The sequence below is a fragment of the Triticum urartu genome, chromosome 7 (genome assembly GCF_003073215.2).
Source record: "Triticum urartu cultivar G1812 chromosome 7, Tu2.1, whole genome shotgun sequence".
In the NCBI taxonomy this organism is placed as follows: Eukaryota; Viridiplantae; Streptophyta; class Magnoliopsida; order Poales; family Poaceae; genus Triticum; species Triticum urartu.
In genome coordinates this window covers 218,979,351-218,994,536 of record NC_053028.1, presented here as the reverse complement: position 1 = coordinate 218,994,536, position 15,186 = coordinate 218,979,351, and positions in this window count along the sequence as shown.

Below are 15,186 nucleotides of genomic sequence, written 5' to 3'. Positions count from 1 at the left end.
CCAACCCATCACCGTCCAGCAAGCCTACGATGGAATTACTCACGCACAGCGGTGAGCATCATGAAATTGGTGATGGAGGATGGTTGATGATGACGATGGCGACGGATTCCCCTCTCTGGAGCCCCGAACGGACTCCAGATCAGCCCTCTTGAGAGTTTTTAGGGCTTGGTGGCGGCTCCGTATCGAAAACGCGATGAATTCTTCTCTCTGATTTTTTTCTCCCCGAAACACAATATATAGAGTTGGAGTTGGAGTCGAAGAGGCACCAGGGGGCCCACGAGGTAGGGGGCGCGCCCCCCACCCTCGTGGACAGGTGGTGGGCCCCCTGGCCTTCATCTTTTGCAGGTATTTTTATATTTTCGAAAAAGTTACTCCGTGAAGTTTCAGGTCATTCCGAGAACGTTTGTTTCTGCACATTAATAACACCATGGTAATTGTGCTGAAAACAGCGTCAGTCCGGGTTAGTTTCATTCAAATCGTGCAAGTTAGAGTCCAAAACAAGGGCAAAAGTGTTTGGAAAAGTAGATACGATAGAGACGTATCAAGGTGACAAAGAGCTCATCGTAAACGGTTACGTCGATGCAAGTTTTGACACTGATCCAGATGACTCTAAGTCACAATTCAGATACACATTTTTATTGAATGGTGGAGTTATCAGTTGTTGCAGTTCTGAGAAGAGCGTCGTGGCGGGATCTACGTGTGAAGCGGAATACATAGCTACTTCGAAAGCGGCAAATGAAGGAGTCTGGATGAAGGATTTCACATCCGATCTAGGTGTAATACCTAGTGCATCGGGTCCAATGAAAATCTTTTGTGACAATACTGGTGCAATTGCCTTGGCAAAGGAATCCAGATTTCACAAGAGAACTAAGCACATCAAGAGACGCTTCAATTCCATCCGCGATCAAGTCAAGGAGGGAGACATAGAAATTTGCAAGATACATACAGATCTGAATGTTGCAAACCTGTTGACTAAGCCTCTCTCATGATAAAACATGATTAGCACCAAGACTCCATGGGTGTTGGAATCATTACTGTGTAATCTAGATTATTGACTCTAGTGCAAGTGGGAGACTGAAGGAAATATGCCCTAGAGGCAATAATAAAGTTTTTATTTATATTTCCGTATATCATGATAAATGTTTATTATTCATGCTAGAATTGTATTAACCGGAAACTTAGTACATGTGTGAGTACATAGACAAACAGAGTGTCCCTAGTATGTCTCTACTAGACTAGCTCGTTAATCAAAGATGGTTAAGTTTCCTAGCCATAGACATGTGTTGTCATTTGATAAACGGGATCACATCATTGGAGAATGATGTGATGGACTAGACCCATCCATTAGCTTAGCACTATGATTGTTTAGTTTATTGCTATTCCTTTCTCCATAACTTATACATGTTTCTATGACTATGAGATCATGCAACTCCCGAATACCGGAGGAACACTTAGTGTGCTATCAAACGTCACAACATTACTGGGTGATTATAAATATGCTCTACAGGTGTCTCCGATGGTGTTTGTCGAGTTGGCATAGATTGAGATTAGGATTTGTCACTCCGATTGTCGAAGAGGTATCTCTGGGCCCTCTCGGTAATGCACATCACTATAAGCCTTGCAAGCAATGTGACTAATGAGTTAGTTGCGGGATGATGCATTACGGAACGAGTAAAGAGACTTACCGGTAACGAGATTGAACTAGGTATGATGATATCGACAATCAAATCTCGGGCAAGTAACATACCGATGACAAAGGGAACAACGTATGTTGTTGTGCGGTTTAACCGATAAAGATCTTCGTAGAATATGTAGGAACCAATATGAGCATCCAGGTTCCGCTGTTGGTTATTGACCGGATAAGTGTCTCAGTCATGTCTACATAGTTCTCGAACCCGCAGGGTCCGCACGCTTAATGTTCGATGACGATTGATATTATGAGTTTATGTGATTTGATGTACCGAAGGTTGTTCGGAGTCCCAGATGAGATCACGGACATGACGAGGAGTCTAGAAATGGTCGAGACATAAAGATTGATATATTTGACCATGTTGTTCGGACACCGGAAGTGTTCCGGAGAGTTTCGGATAAAACCGAAGTGCCGGAGGGTTACCGGACCCCCCGGGAAGTTAATGGGCCACCATGGGCCTTAGAGGAGAGAGGGACGGCCAGGAGGTGGTGCCCCCCAGTCCAAATTGTACAAGGGGTGGGGGCGGCGCCCCCTGTCGGTGTCAAAATCGGCGGATCTCGGGTAGGGGGTCCCGAACTGTGCATCTAAGGTTGATGGTAACAGGAGACAGGGGACATGATGTTTACCTAGGTTCGGGCCCTCTCGATGGAGGTAAAATCCTACGTCCTGGTAGATTAATATTGATGAGTATGGGGGTTACAAGAGTTGATCTACCATGAGATCGTAATGGCTAAAACCCTAGAAGTCTAGCCTATCTGATTATGATTGTCTCTGCAGACTAAGCCCTTCAGTTTATATAGACACTAGAGGGGACTAGGGTTATACAAACTCGGTTATAGAGAAAGGAATCTTCATATCCGAACGCCAAGCTTGCCATCCACGCCAAGGAGAGTCCCATTCGGACACGGGTGAGAGTCTTCGGTCTTTTATCTTCGTAGCCCATCAGTCCGGCCCATGTCCAACAGGCCGGACGCCCGAGGACCCCTTAGTCCAGGACTCCCTCAGTAGCCCTAAAAGCAGGCTTCAGTGACGAGGTGTCGGACACGCAGATTGTCTTCGGCATTGCAAGGCGGGTTCCTCCTTCGATCACTTCAAAACACCTGACTTAAAGACCTGTATTCGGCCTTCCATTTAATGTCGCACCCATCGACTTCTGTGCCTCCATGCTTTCTGCTCCATGCGTCAAGCGAATACGAGAGGTCAGGGCATTTTTGCATAACCCCCCTCCGGCCACATAAGAGCGCGGGGGGTCCAACCACTCCAATACAGAGGGCTCCCCATGTGGCACTATAATGGGGAAGATGATGCCTCACACTGCGGTTGGAAGGGTCCGAAACCCCCCGCCGCTTTGGCCAAAATACTAGCCGAACTATACAAAGGGGAGAAGGAGGAGTTCACTCGTCCCAAATTCTGAGATGGATTTTCCATGTATAATCCTCCTAGCTAGGTGAGTTCCAATCCCACCATTCTACTCCTCTCCCTGAATCATTTTTAATGGATAGTAACCTATCCACTCACAACAGGAATGGCGGAAGGCTACCGAGGGGATCCATAGCCCCGCCCCCCAGCCGGAGGGTCACAACCGGGACCTTGACCCCGTATTCGAAGAAGATCTGGACATATTTGTGGAGCTCGAGAATGGAGTATTCTATCAGACGAGCCATGATGGTACGGAAGTACCCATCATCGCCGATTATCCCGGCCTCCTCCCTGCTTCACATGTAAGTAATTTAAGAGACACCTTCTTCGAAAGAGTTTCCTTATTATGCCTCACCCACCGCACTATTTCGTGTTCCAAAGGGGAGGCGCTCGACGTCACAACGTGCACCAGAAGCATCTCCGAGGAGAGCGGCGCCCGCGCCGAGCACATCTTCGAAGAGGAGGGCAAACGATAATCGACAGAACCTTCATCAAAGAGGTAAGGATTTCTTTTCAAAAATACATCTCCTGATCGCCACATCAGATTGTGATGCCATTCACCACATTCTATCAGGAAAAGTGTCCGCCGGACTATGTCCGGGGATCCTTCCGGTCGTGCCTCCACTAGTCAGGTTCCAGACCCTGCCCTAAGGACGGGGGCTGACACGGGAGTGGCGCCGAACTGTCCTTCCATAGAGGATTCAGACGATATGTCCGTCACGAACTCTGAAGTGGAGAGCGCCATGAATCATCGTCGTCGGAGGGCCGCTCTCCGTGACCCCGACTTTTCAAAGGAGGCATTCGATGCCTTCATCTCGGCCGATGCGTACATCCGAGCTGCTCGGGATGGGCTTGCCAGAGCCACGGACCAGCATCTAAAAGATATGCGGGTAAGTGTAGATTTAATAATCATACACCAGTAGCCCCCGAGACTTAAAGCAGGTGATACAACTGATTTAAGGATCATTGTATAATCAGGCACTTATGGAGAAGAATAGCCTGTTGTCTCAAGAGCTGGAAAAATGTCAGACTCAACTAACTGGGGCTACCACCGAATTGGAAAAATCCAAGGAGGCACCACCTGGTAATGTTTCTCCCCAGTAGAAAGAAGTATAATCATATACTAGTTATATTAATACTGTTGTGTTTCTGCTGACAGAATCAATAGAGCAACTGAGAGAGAAACTGAAGGATGCCCAGGCTGGTGAACAAGAGGCCAAAAGGCAACATGCGGCAGGCGAACGTGTGCTGACGTGGGTCAGGGATGGAAAGAACAAGCTGTAGGATTCTCATACCCAACTGGGCGAAGAACTAAAAGATGTTCGAGCCCAGCTAGCTGACGCCGTCAAGGAGAATAGGAGGCTACAATGCGGCATATTCAGTATGCTTTTCAAACCTTCCTCCCTATAATTCGGCGAGGGCCGGAACTGACAGATTTATGTCTGCGGGTATGATGACTGGCCGTCCCGAGGAAGAAATGTCCGTATCTCAAGGCGACCTGCTACAAGAGCTGTCCCAGATGCACGAGCGAGTTCGGCAGGCAATGCGTAGTGTTGCCAAGGCTTTATGGCCATCCGCCTCTCCTCTAGGAGGTATGGCGGAGCTCATGGAGCCGTTCAAAGGGGCACGGCGGCATATTTGATTATGGAAGATATCAACCTGTCGGGAAGGTGCGCGAGAGGCCTGGGCCATGGTAAAAACACGGTATACCAAGCTTGATCCGAATCATATGGCCCGGGGCGGACCGCTAGGGTCAGATGGGAAAGAAATTCCCGTTAATTTGGTATATGACCAAGTAGAAGTAGCTGCCAAATATTCCCAACATGATTGTAAGCTAGACATCCTATTAGACGGTATAGAGGAGGAAGTTTTTGAGTCCAAGTGACTATGTACTTTCCTTGATATATTTGTTCCTAGACGGATTGTAAAGCGATTGTCATGGCCGACCTTTTCGCTTCGACCTCTGGACCCGAAGGTGCGGAGTGTTTCCGAATACTCGAGCGGTAAAATAGATCGGGGTATGCGTGGAAACCAAACATAGGGGTCATAGTTACTTGAACAGACAAGTTGTATCCGGCTAGCTATGTTATATTACATTGTGATTGTAAGAAACATCTTCCAGAGAGAATAGTTCTGTTAAGGGTTCCTTTCCCTGGGTGTGCATGCGTTAATATGCATGTTCGAACTGTGATTGAAACAATCGCAGTATAGGTAACATCTGGGGGTTCATAGTGGAAGAAATGTGAAACATCTTGTCCGCCGACCGAATATTCCCTTAAGAACACTAGCTTTCGGCTTCACCCAGTCTGAGGTACACATCCGATGACCCGGCAGTAACAATCGCAGAGGTGCTCCCTTTATGCCCTAACCGAACTAACGGGAACGTAGGGCATAAGCACATGATCTAGGCAACCTAGCTTGGCCAAAACTTAAGTCATATCAATGCATATAATGGCGAAGAAAAGGTACATATGAGGAAAAAACGCATATGTGATGATCTTGATTCTCAAAAAATAACAATAATAAGCTTTTGTGCAAGAAGCCCCCAGGTATAATGGACGTACACATTTGAGATTGTGTACATCATAGGTGTATGGTTTAGCCGCATGAAAGCTTTAAGGCTAATAAAAAAGGGCAAAAAGAGAGGATAAAAAATAATGTAAACAATAGGGAGAAGGAAACACACGAAGGGTTCGGCGCTAGGCATAGAATCTTCGGAGTCTGGCCGCATTCCAGGGGTTCGGTTCTAGGCGGTTGTCTGATGCATCACGCAGGCGGTACGCTCCTCCAGTGAGAACTTCATCAATGATGAAGGGACCCTCCCACTTGGGCTTGAGTTTTTCATTTTTCTTCTCTGGAAAGCATAGAACGAGTTCGTCAACATTGTAAGTCTTGGCCCGTACTTCTCTGCTTTGATATCTGCGGGCCTACTGTTGATAAAATACGGAACGGGCTTTTGCAACGTCGCGCTCCTCCTTCAGGGCATCTAAGCTGTCCTGCCAATCAAGCTCGGCCTCTCTCTTCATACATGCGCACTCGAGGTGAGTCATGAATAATGTCACAGGGTAACACAGCCTCTGCGCCGTACACCATGAAAAAAGGTATATATCCGGTAGTGCGATTGGGCGTGGTCCGCAGCCCCCAGAGTACAGAGTCAAGCTCCTCAACCCAGTGCTTGTCTGATTCTTTCAAAGACCACACTAGTCTGGGTTTGATGCCGCTCATAATAAGACCATTGGCTCGTTTGACTTGACCGTTTGTTTGCAGATGATAAACGGAGGAATAATCGAGCTTAATGCCTAGATTAGCACACCAGGCTTTCACCTCATCGGCTGTAAAATTGGAGCCATTGTCGGTGATGATGTTGTGTGGGACACCATAACGGTGCACAACACCGGATATAAAGTCTATCACTGGCCCGGCTTCGGCCGTTTTAACTGGTTTGGCCTCTATCCACTTAGTGAACTTATCTACCATGACTAGCATATATTTTTTCTTATGGCTGCCTCCTTTAAGGGGTCCAACCATGTCAAGCCCCCAGACCGCGAAAGGCCAAGTGATGGGGATTGTTTGTAGAGTAGTGGGTGGCATATGGCTTTGGTTAGCGAAAAGCTGGTATCCGACGCAACGTTGGACAAGGTCCTATGCATCTGCTCGGGCCGTCGACCAGTAGGAACCTGTACGGAAGGCCTTGCTTACAAGGGCCCGAGCTGCGGTGTGGTGACCATCGAGACCGGCATGAATTTCAGCCAAGAGCTGCCGCCCCTCTTCCTCGGAGATATATCTTTGAAGTACTCCGGTAGCGCTTTTCTTGTAGAGTTCTCCTTCGTGGACCTTATAGGCTTTCGAACACCGAACAATGCAGCGAGCCTCATTTTGATCCTCAGGGAGCTCTAGCCTATTGAGGTAGGCCAAGAAGGGTTCAGTCCATGGGGCAATGACTACCATGATAAGATGGGCCGGCGGTGTTATTTCAATGGCTGAGCCTCCGATGATATCGGTATGTTTGGAATCTGAGGTTATGGTCGGATCCGGACTGAATTGCCGCTCTCCCCTTGCCACACCAGGGATGGCTTGAAAAGCCTTTCCAAAATTATGTGAGGTGGGACGGGGTCGCGCTTGGCGCCGATGCGAGCGAGGACATCCGCCGCTTGATTACCTTCTCGAGCCACATGGTGAAACTCGAGCCCCTCAAACCGAGCTGACATTTTGAGAACGACGTTACGGTAAGCCGCCATCTTTGGATCCTTGGCATTGAAATCTCCATTTATTTGATATATCGCGAGGTTTGAGTCTCCGCGCACTTCCAGGCGTTGTATGCCCATGGAGACAACCATCCGAAGACCATGCAATAAAGCCTCATATTCGGCTGCATTGTTGGAGTCTGTGTATAATATTTGGAGTACGTACTGAACTATATCTCGAGTGGGGGATGTTAAGACAACGCCCGCCCCTAAGCCCGCCAGCATTTTGGAACCATCGAAGTGCATGACCCAGTTGGAATATGTGTCGTACTCTTTAGGGAGTTCGGCTTCTGTCCATTTGGCGACGAAGTCTGCCAGTACTTGGGATTTGATGGCCCGACACGACTTATATGTTACATTGAATGGAAGGAGCTCAATGGCCGACTTGGCAATCCGTCCCGTGGCGTCGCGATTGTTTATTATGTCGTTCAGTGGACTTTCGGAAGCCAACGTGATCAAGCACTCTTGGAAATAGTGTCGTAGCTTCCGGGATGCCATGAAGACCGCGTATGCTATCTTTTGATAATGAGGGTACCGGGATTTGCATGGAGTTAGGACAGCGGATACGTAGTATACCGGCTTCTAGAGCAGGAATTTGTGTCCGTCCTCCTCTCGTTCGATGACGAGTACTGCGCTCACCACCTGGTGTGTTGCAGATATGTATAATAACATTGGTTCGCTGACGCTTGGCACGACTAGGATTGGGTTGCTTGCTAAAAGAGCCTTTATTTCTTCCAATCTGGCCGTTGCTGCATCTATCCACTTGAAGTGATCGGTGCGTCGGAGGAGTCGATAAAGTGGCAATGCTTTTTCTCCTAGTCTGGAGATAAAGCGGCTTAAAGCTGCCACACATCCAGCTAGTTTTTGGACCTGTTTAAGGTCTATTCGTGTAGACAATTTTGATAAAGCTCGGTTTTTAGCTGGATTTGCCTCGATTCCTCTACTAGAAACAATGAAGCCCAGTAGTTTTCTAGAGGGGACGCCGAAAACACATTTTTGGATTGAGCTTAATGTCATATGTCCGGAGATTGTCGAATGTGAGACGCAAGTCATCTATTAATGACTCGACGCCTTAGTCTTGATGACGACGTCGTCCACATATGCTTCAACTGTCTTGCCGATTTGTTTCTCCAGGCATGTTTGAATCATGCGTTGGTAGATGGCGCCGCCATTTTTAAGCCCAAAGGGCATAGTGTTGAAGCAGAAAGGCCCGTACGGGGTAATAAATGTCATTGCGGCTTGGTCAGATTCCTTCATTTTAATTTGATGGTATCCGTAATACGTGTCGAGGAAACACAGTGAGTCGTGTCCTGTAGTGGCGTCAATAATTTGATGGATGCGGGGGAGGGGGGATGGATCCTTAGGGCAAGCTTTGTTGAGGTCTTTGAAATTGACGCACAAGCGCTAGGATTTATCCTTCTTTGGCACCATCACCGGGTTTGCTAGCTAGTCCGGATGTTTTATTTCTCTGATGAATCCGGCCTCAATTAGCTTGGCTAGCTCCTCCCCCATGTCTTGTCGTTTGGGTTTGGAAAAGCGCCGCAGTGTTTGCTTAACCGGCTTGTATCCCTTCAATATATTGAGGCTATGCTCAGCCAACTTGCGTGGGATTCCTGGCATATCATAAGGGTGCTAGGCGAATATGTCCCAGTTATCGCGTAGGAACGCTCGTAGTGCGGCGTCCACCATTGGGTCCAGCTGTGCACCGATGGAGGCTATCTTCTTTGGGTCCGTCGGGTGGACTTGAAATTTGACTATTTCATCTACTGATTTGAAGGAGGTGGATTTGGAGCACTTGTTAAGGATTACGTCGTCCCTATCCACTGTTGAGTGCAGCGCAGTTAACTCTTCGGCCGCAAGGGCTTCAGAGAGTGCCTCAAGGGCCAGGGAGGCTGTTTTGTTTTCGGTGCGGAGGGCTATATCCGGATCACTAGCAAGAGTGATAATACTGTTGAGCCCGGGCATTTTGAGCTTCGTATACCCGTAATGAGGTATGGCTTGAAAGCATGTAAAAGCATCTCGCCCCAACAGGGCGTGGTATCCACGGTTGAAAGGGGCCACTTGGAAGGTTATCTCTTCGGACCGATAGTTCTCCAGCGTGCCGAATACCACGTCAAGTGTGATTTTTCCCGCGCATCGTGCCTCCCGACTAGGAGTAATTCCTCGGAAGGTCGTGCTACTTTGCTCGATACGGCTCCTGTCTATTTCCATATTACTGAGTGTATCCTCGTAGATGAGGTTTAATCCGATGCCGCCGTCCATGAGCACTTTGGTGAGTCGAAAGCCGTCCACAATTGGATTGAGGACCAAGGCGGCTGGTGCCCGGACTGACCGGGTTTTTGGTTCGTCACTGGCATTGAAAGTTACGGCCATGTCGTTGATACGTCTCCATCGTATCTACTTTTCCAAACACTTTTGCCCTTGTTTTGGACTCTAACTTGTATGATTTGAATGGAACTAACCTAGACTAACGTTGTTTTCAGCAGAATTGCCATAGTGTTGTTTTATGTGCAGAAAACAAATATTCTCAGAATGACCTGAAAACAAATATTCTCAAAAATAATAATAAATCCTCGCCAAAGATGAAGACCAGGGGGCCCACACCCTTCTCACGAGGGTGGGGGGCGCCCCCCCTATGGCGTGCCCCCCTACCTCGTGGGCCCCCTGGAAACCCTCCGACACCAACTCCAACTCTATATATTCGCTTTCGAGAGAAAAAAAGAGAGAAGAAATCATCACGTTTTACGATACGTAGCCGCCGCCAAGCCCTAAAACCTCTCGGGAGGGCTGATCTGGAGTCCGTTCGGGGCTCCGAAGAGGGGGATTCGTCGCCGTCGTCATCATCAACCATCCTCCATCACCAATTTCATGATGCTCACGGCCGTGCATGAGTAATTCCATCGTAGGCTTGCTGGACGGTGATGGGTTGGATGAGATTTATCATGTAATCAAGTTAGTTTTGTAAGGGTTTGATCCCTAGTATCCATTATGTTCTGAGATTGATGTTGCTATGACTTTGCTATGCTTAATGCTTGTCACTAGGGCCCGAGTGCCATGATTTCAGATCTGAACCTATTATGTTTTCATGAATATATGTGAGTTCTTGATCTTATCTTGCAAGTCTATAGTCACCTACTATGTGTTATGATCCGGCAACCCCGAAGTGACAATAATCGGGACCACTCCCGGTGATGACCATTGTTTGAGGAGTTCATGTATTCACTATGTGCTAATGCTTAGTTCCGGTTCTCTATTAAAAGGAGGCCTTAATATCCCTAAGTTTCCAATAGGACCCCGCTGCCACGGGAGGGTAGGACAAAAGATGTCATGCAAGTTCTTTTCCATAAGCACGTATGACTATATACGGAATACATGCCTACATTACATTGAGGAATTGGAGCTAGTTCTGTGTCACCCTATGTTATGACTGTTACATGATGAACCACATCCGGCATAATTATCCATCACTGATCCGGTGCCTACGAGTTTTCCATATATTGGTTCTCGCTTATTTACTTTCCCGCTGCTACTGTTACAATCACTACAAAATACCAAAAACATTACTTTTGTTGTCTTTACTTTTGTTGCCGCTACCACCACTATCATATTACTTTGCTACTAAATACTTTGTTGTAGATACTAAGTTTCCAGGTGTGTTTGAATTGACAACTCAGCTGCTAATACTTGAGAATATTCTTTGGCTCCCCTTGTGTCGAATCAATAAATTTGGGTTGAATACTCTACCCTCGAAAGCTGTTGCGATCCCCTATACTTGTGGGTTATCAGTCGTTCCAAGGATTTATTGTTGCGACTTGACAGACTTCGGCGAGGTCGCGGAGTGCCCTTTTGCGCCGATTGTTTGAAGCGAAAGTCTCAAAGACTGTCAATACTCTGCGGTCGTCGTGTTCCGGGGGGGAGTTGTTCCGAGGTATTTTTGGTGAGGATATCCTCGCCACTCTTGGCCACTTGACAGAGTATCCAACATGCTCTAAGGTTGTGGGTAGGTATGGTATCCGGTGTTGTGTGTATTTTGCACGGCCTATCGAGCCATCCCTCCAGAACGGCTCCGCCCCCCGTAATGGGTTTGGATTTCTTTACTGCTGTGTCGGGCGCACCGTGAGGGTGCATCCTTTTTGTCCGGACGAGAGGTTGAGTGGGAGCTGGCAGTTCCCAGCGAGCTGCCTGAGTTTTCCAGGAGCTTTCCATTGCGCAGTACTTCTGTACTATGGTTGCCAAGTCAGCGAAGTGTAATATGTGACGGCGGTTGATAGCGTTGAGGATTCCTTCGTCCGTAAAATTACTGTGGAATATTGAGATCACGTCTTCGTCGCGGCAATCTTTAATCTTGTTCTTGACATGGAGGAATCTGGCCCGTACTGTTTCCCGAGACTGCTGCCATACGTATGTGAGATCGTGTATATCTGGGTGGGTGGGTGGATTTAAATCCGAACCCTGACCCAATTTGGGATCCGGAGTTTGAGAAATTTTCGAGCTTGATAGTTCGGGCTCTGGGAGATCAACCAATTTTTTAGGTCTACTGTCTAATATCAAGTTCGAAGGACAAGGCATGTCGTTCCGTGGACAGGTATCCGGCTCTTCCAGCTCGGAGATCCGAACATAGTTCGTCCTCAGTATAGAGGGAGAGTTGTTGTTTTGCTCCTCCACTACCGCTATCTAATGGGTGATCGATGGAGATTTGATTTCTCTCTGATCGTGTTTAAGCCCAATCTGACCGTAGTCTGTAGCGACCCCCAAGGCGGCGATGTGATCTAGGAGTTTGTTCAAGGACGATAATTCCGTTGGATCCATCTATTTGGATTATTTGGAGTCAATTCGGAGGCAATTTTCGATGACCGAAGAAGTCATCGTCGGCTCACGGCCGAACGGGCGGTCATGATAAAGCCACCCAACTGGAGGGTTTGGCCTGAGGCCAGGGATCCATCGGCGGTGATGTTGTCCTTGATCACAAGGCGAGCCATCAACCCTAACTTCGATGTCACACTGGAACTCTCAATGAAAGCACTAATGTCGGTGTCAAAACCGGCGGATCTCGGGTAGGGGGTCCCGACCTGTGCGTCTAAGGTTGATGGTAACACGAGACAGGGGAAACGATGTTTACCCAGGTTCGGGCCCTCTCGATGGAGGTAAAACCCTACGTACTACTAGATTAATATTGATGAGTATGGGGGTTACAAAAGTTGATCTACCACGAGATCGTAATGGCTAAAACCCTAGAAGTCTAGCCTATCTGATTATGATTGTCTCTACAGACTAAGCCCTCCGGTTTATATAGACACCGGAGGGGACTACGGTTATACAAAGTCGGTTACAGAGAAAGGAATCTTCATATCCGAACGCCAAGCTTTCCATCCATGCCAAGGAGAGTCCCATCCGGACACGGGTGAGAGTCTTCGGTCTTGTATCTTTGTAGCCCATCAGTCCGACCCATGTCCAACAGGTCGGATGCTCGAGGACCCCTTAGTCCAGGACTCCCTCACCCCCCTCCTTCCTTCTCTCCCCTCCTCCTTCCTTCCCCTCCTTGTTGGACTAGGAAAGGGGGAACCTACTCCTAGTAGGAGTAGGATTCCCCCCCTTGGGGCGTGCCCCTTGAGACCGGCCGGCCCCCTCCTCCCCTCCTTTATATGCGGGGGAGGGGCCACCCCCATAGACACATAAGTTGATTTCTTAGCCGTGTGCGGTGCCCCCCTCCATAGTTTTCCACCTCGGTCATATTGTCGTAGTGCTTAGGTGAAGCCCTACGTCGGTAACTTCATCATCACTGTCAACATGCCGTCGTGCTGACGAAACTCTCCCTCGGCCTCAGTTGGATCTAGAGTTCGAGGGACGTCACTGAGCTGAACGTGTGCAGATCACGGAGGTGCCGTGCATTCGGTAATTGATCGGTTGGATCGCAAATACGTTCGACTACATCAACCGCGTTACTCAACGCTTCCGCTTTCGGTCTACGAGGGTACGTAGACACACTCTCCCCTCTCGTTGCTATGCATCTCCTAGATAGATCTTGCGTGATCGTAGGAAAAAATTAAATACTGCATTCCCCAACACTACGTGTGAAGCGAAATACATAGCTGCTTCAGAAGCAGGAAATGAATGAGTCTGGATGAAGGAGTTCATATCCGATCTAGGTGTAATACCTAGTGCATCGGGTCCAATGAAAATATTTTGTGACAATACTAGTGCAATTGCCTTGGCAAAGGAATCCAGATTTCACAAGAGAACCAAGCACATCAAGAGACGCTTCAATTCCATACGCGATCAAGTCAAGGAGGGAGACATAGAGATTTGCAAGATACATACGGATCTGAATGTTGCAGACCCATTGACTAAGCCTCTCTCACGAGCAAAACGTGATCAGCACCAAGACTCCATGGGTGTTAGAATCATTACTTTGTAATCTGGATTATTGATTCTAGTGCAAGTGGGAGACTGAAGGAAATATGCCCTAGAGGCAATAATAAAGTTGTTATTTATATTTCCTTATATCATGATAAATATTTATTATTCATGCTGGAATTGTATTAACCGGAAACTTAGTACATGTGTGAATACATAGACAAACATAGTGTCCCTAGTATGCCTCTACTTGACTAGCTCGTTAATCAAAGATGGTTAAGTTTCCTAGGCATGGACATGTGTTGTCATTTGATGAACGGGATCACATCATTAGAGAATAATGTGATGGACTAGATCCATCCGTTAGCTTAGCACTATGATCATTTAGTTTATTGTTATTGCTTTCTTCATGACTTATACATGTTCCTATGACTATGAGATTATGCAACTCCCGAATACCGGAGGAACACTTAGTGTGCTATCAAATGTCAGAACGTAACCGGGTGATTATAAAGATGCTCTATAAGTGTCTCCAATGGTGTTTGTTGAGTTGGCATAGATCCAGATTAGGATTTGTCACTCCGATTGTCGGAGAGGTATCTCTGGGCCCTCTCGGTAATGCACATCACTATAAGCCTTGCAGGCAATGTGACTAATGAGTTAGTTGTGGTATGATGCATTACGGAACAAGTAAAGAGACTTTCCGATAACAAGATTGAACTAGGTATGATGATACCAACGATTGAATCTCGGGTAAGTAACATACCGATGACAAAGGGAACAACATATGTTGTTATGCGGTTTGACCGATAAAGATTTTTGTAGAATATGTAGGAAACAATATGAGCATCCAGGTTCCGCTATTGGTTATTGACCAGAGATGTGTCTCGGTCATGTCTACATAGTTCTCGAGCCCACAGGGTCCGCACGCTTAACGTTCGATGACTATATGTATTGTGAGTTATGTGATTTGATGTACCGAAGGTTGTTTGGAGTCCCGGATGTGATCACGGACATGACGAGGAGTCGCGAAATGGTCGAGGCATAAAGATTGATATATTGGACCATGTTATTCGGACACCGAAAGTGTTCCAGGGTTACCCCCCCCCCCCCCCCCCGCCGGAAGTTATGGGCCTTAGTGGGCCTTAGGGGAGAGAGATGGCCGCAGCCAGGAGGTGGAGCGCCCCCCCCCCCCAAGGGGAGTCTGAATAGGACGAGGGGAGGGGGGCGTGGCCCCTCTTTCCCTCTCCCTCTCCTTCCGTCTTCTCCTAGTTGGACTAGGAAAGGGGGGAACCTACTCCTACTAGGAGTAGGATTCCCCCCTTGGGCGCGCCCCTTGTGGCCGGCCGGCCCCCTCCTCCTATCCTTTATATACGGGGGAGGGGGCACCCCATAGACACACACGTTGATCTTTAGCCGTGTGCGGTTCCCCCCTCCACAGTTTTACACCTCAGTCATATTGTCGTAGTGCTTAGGCGA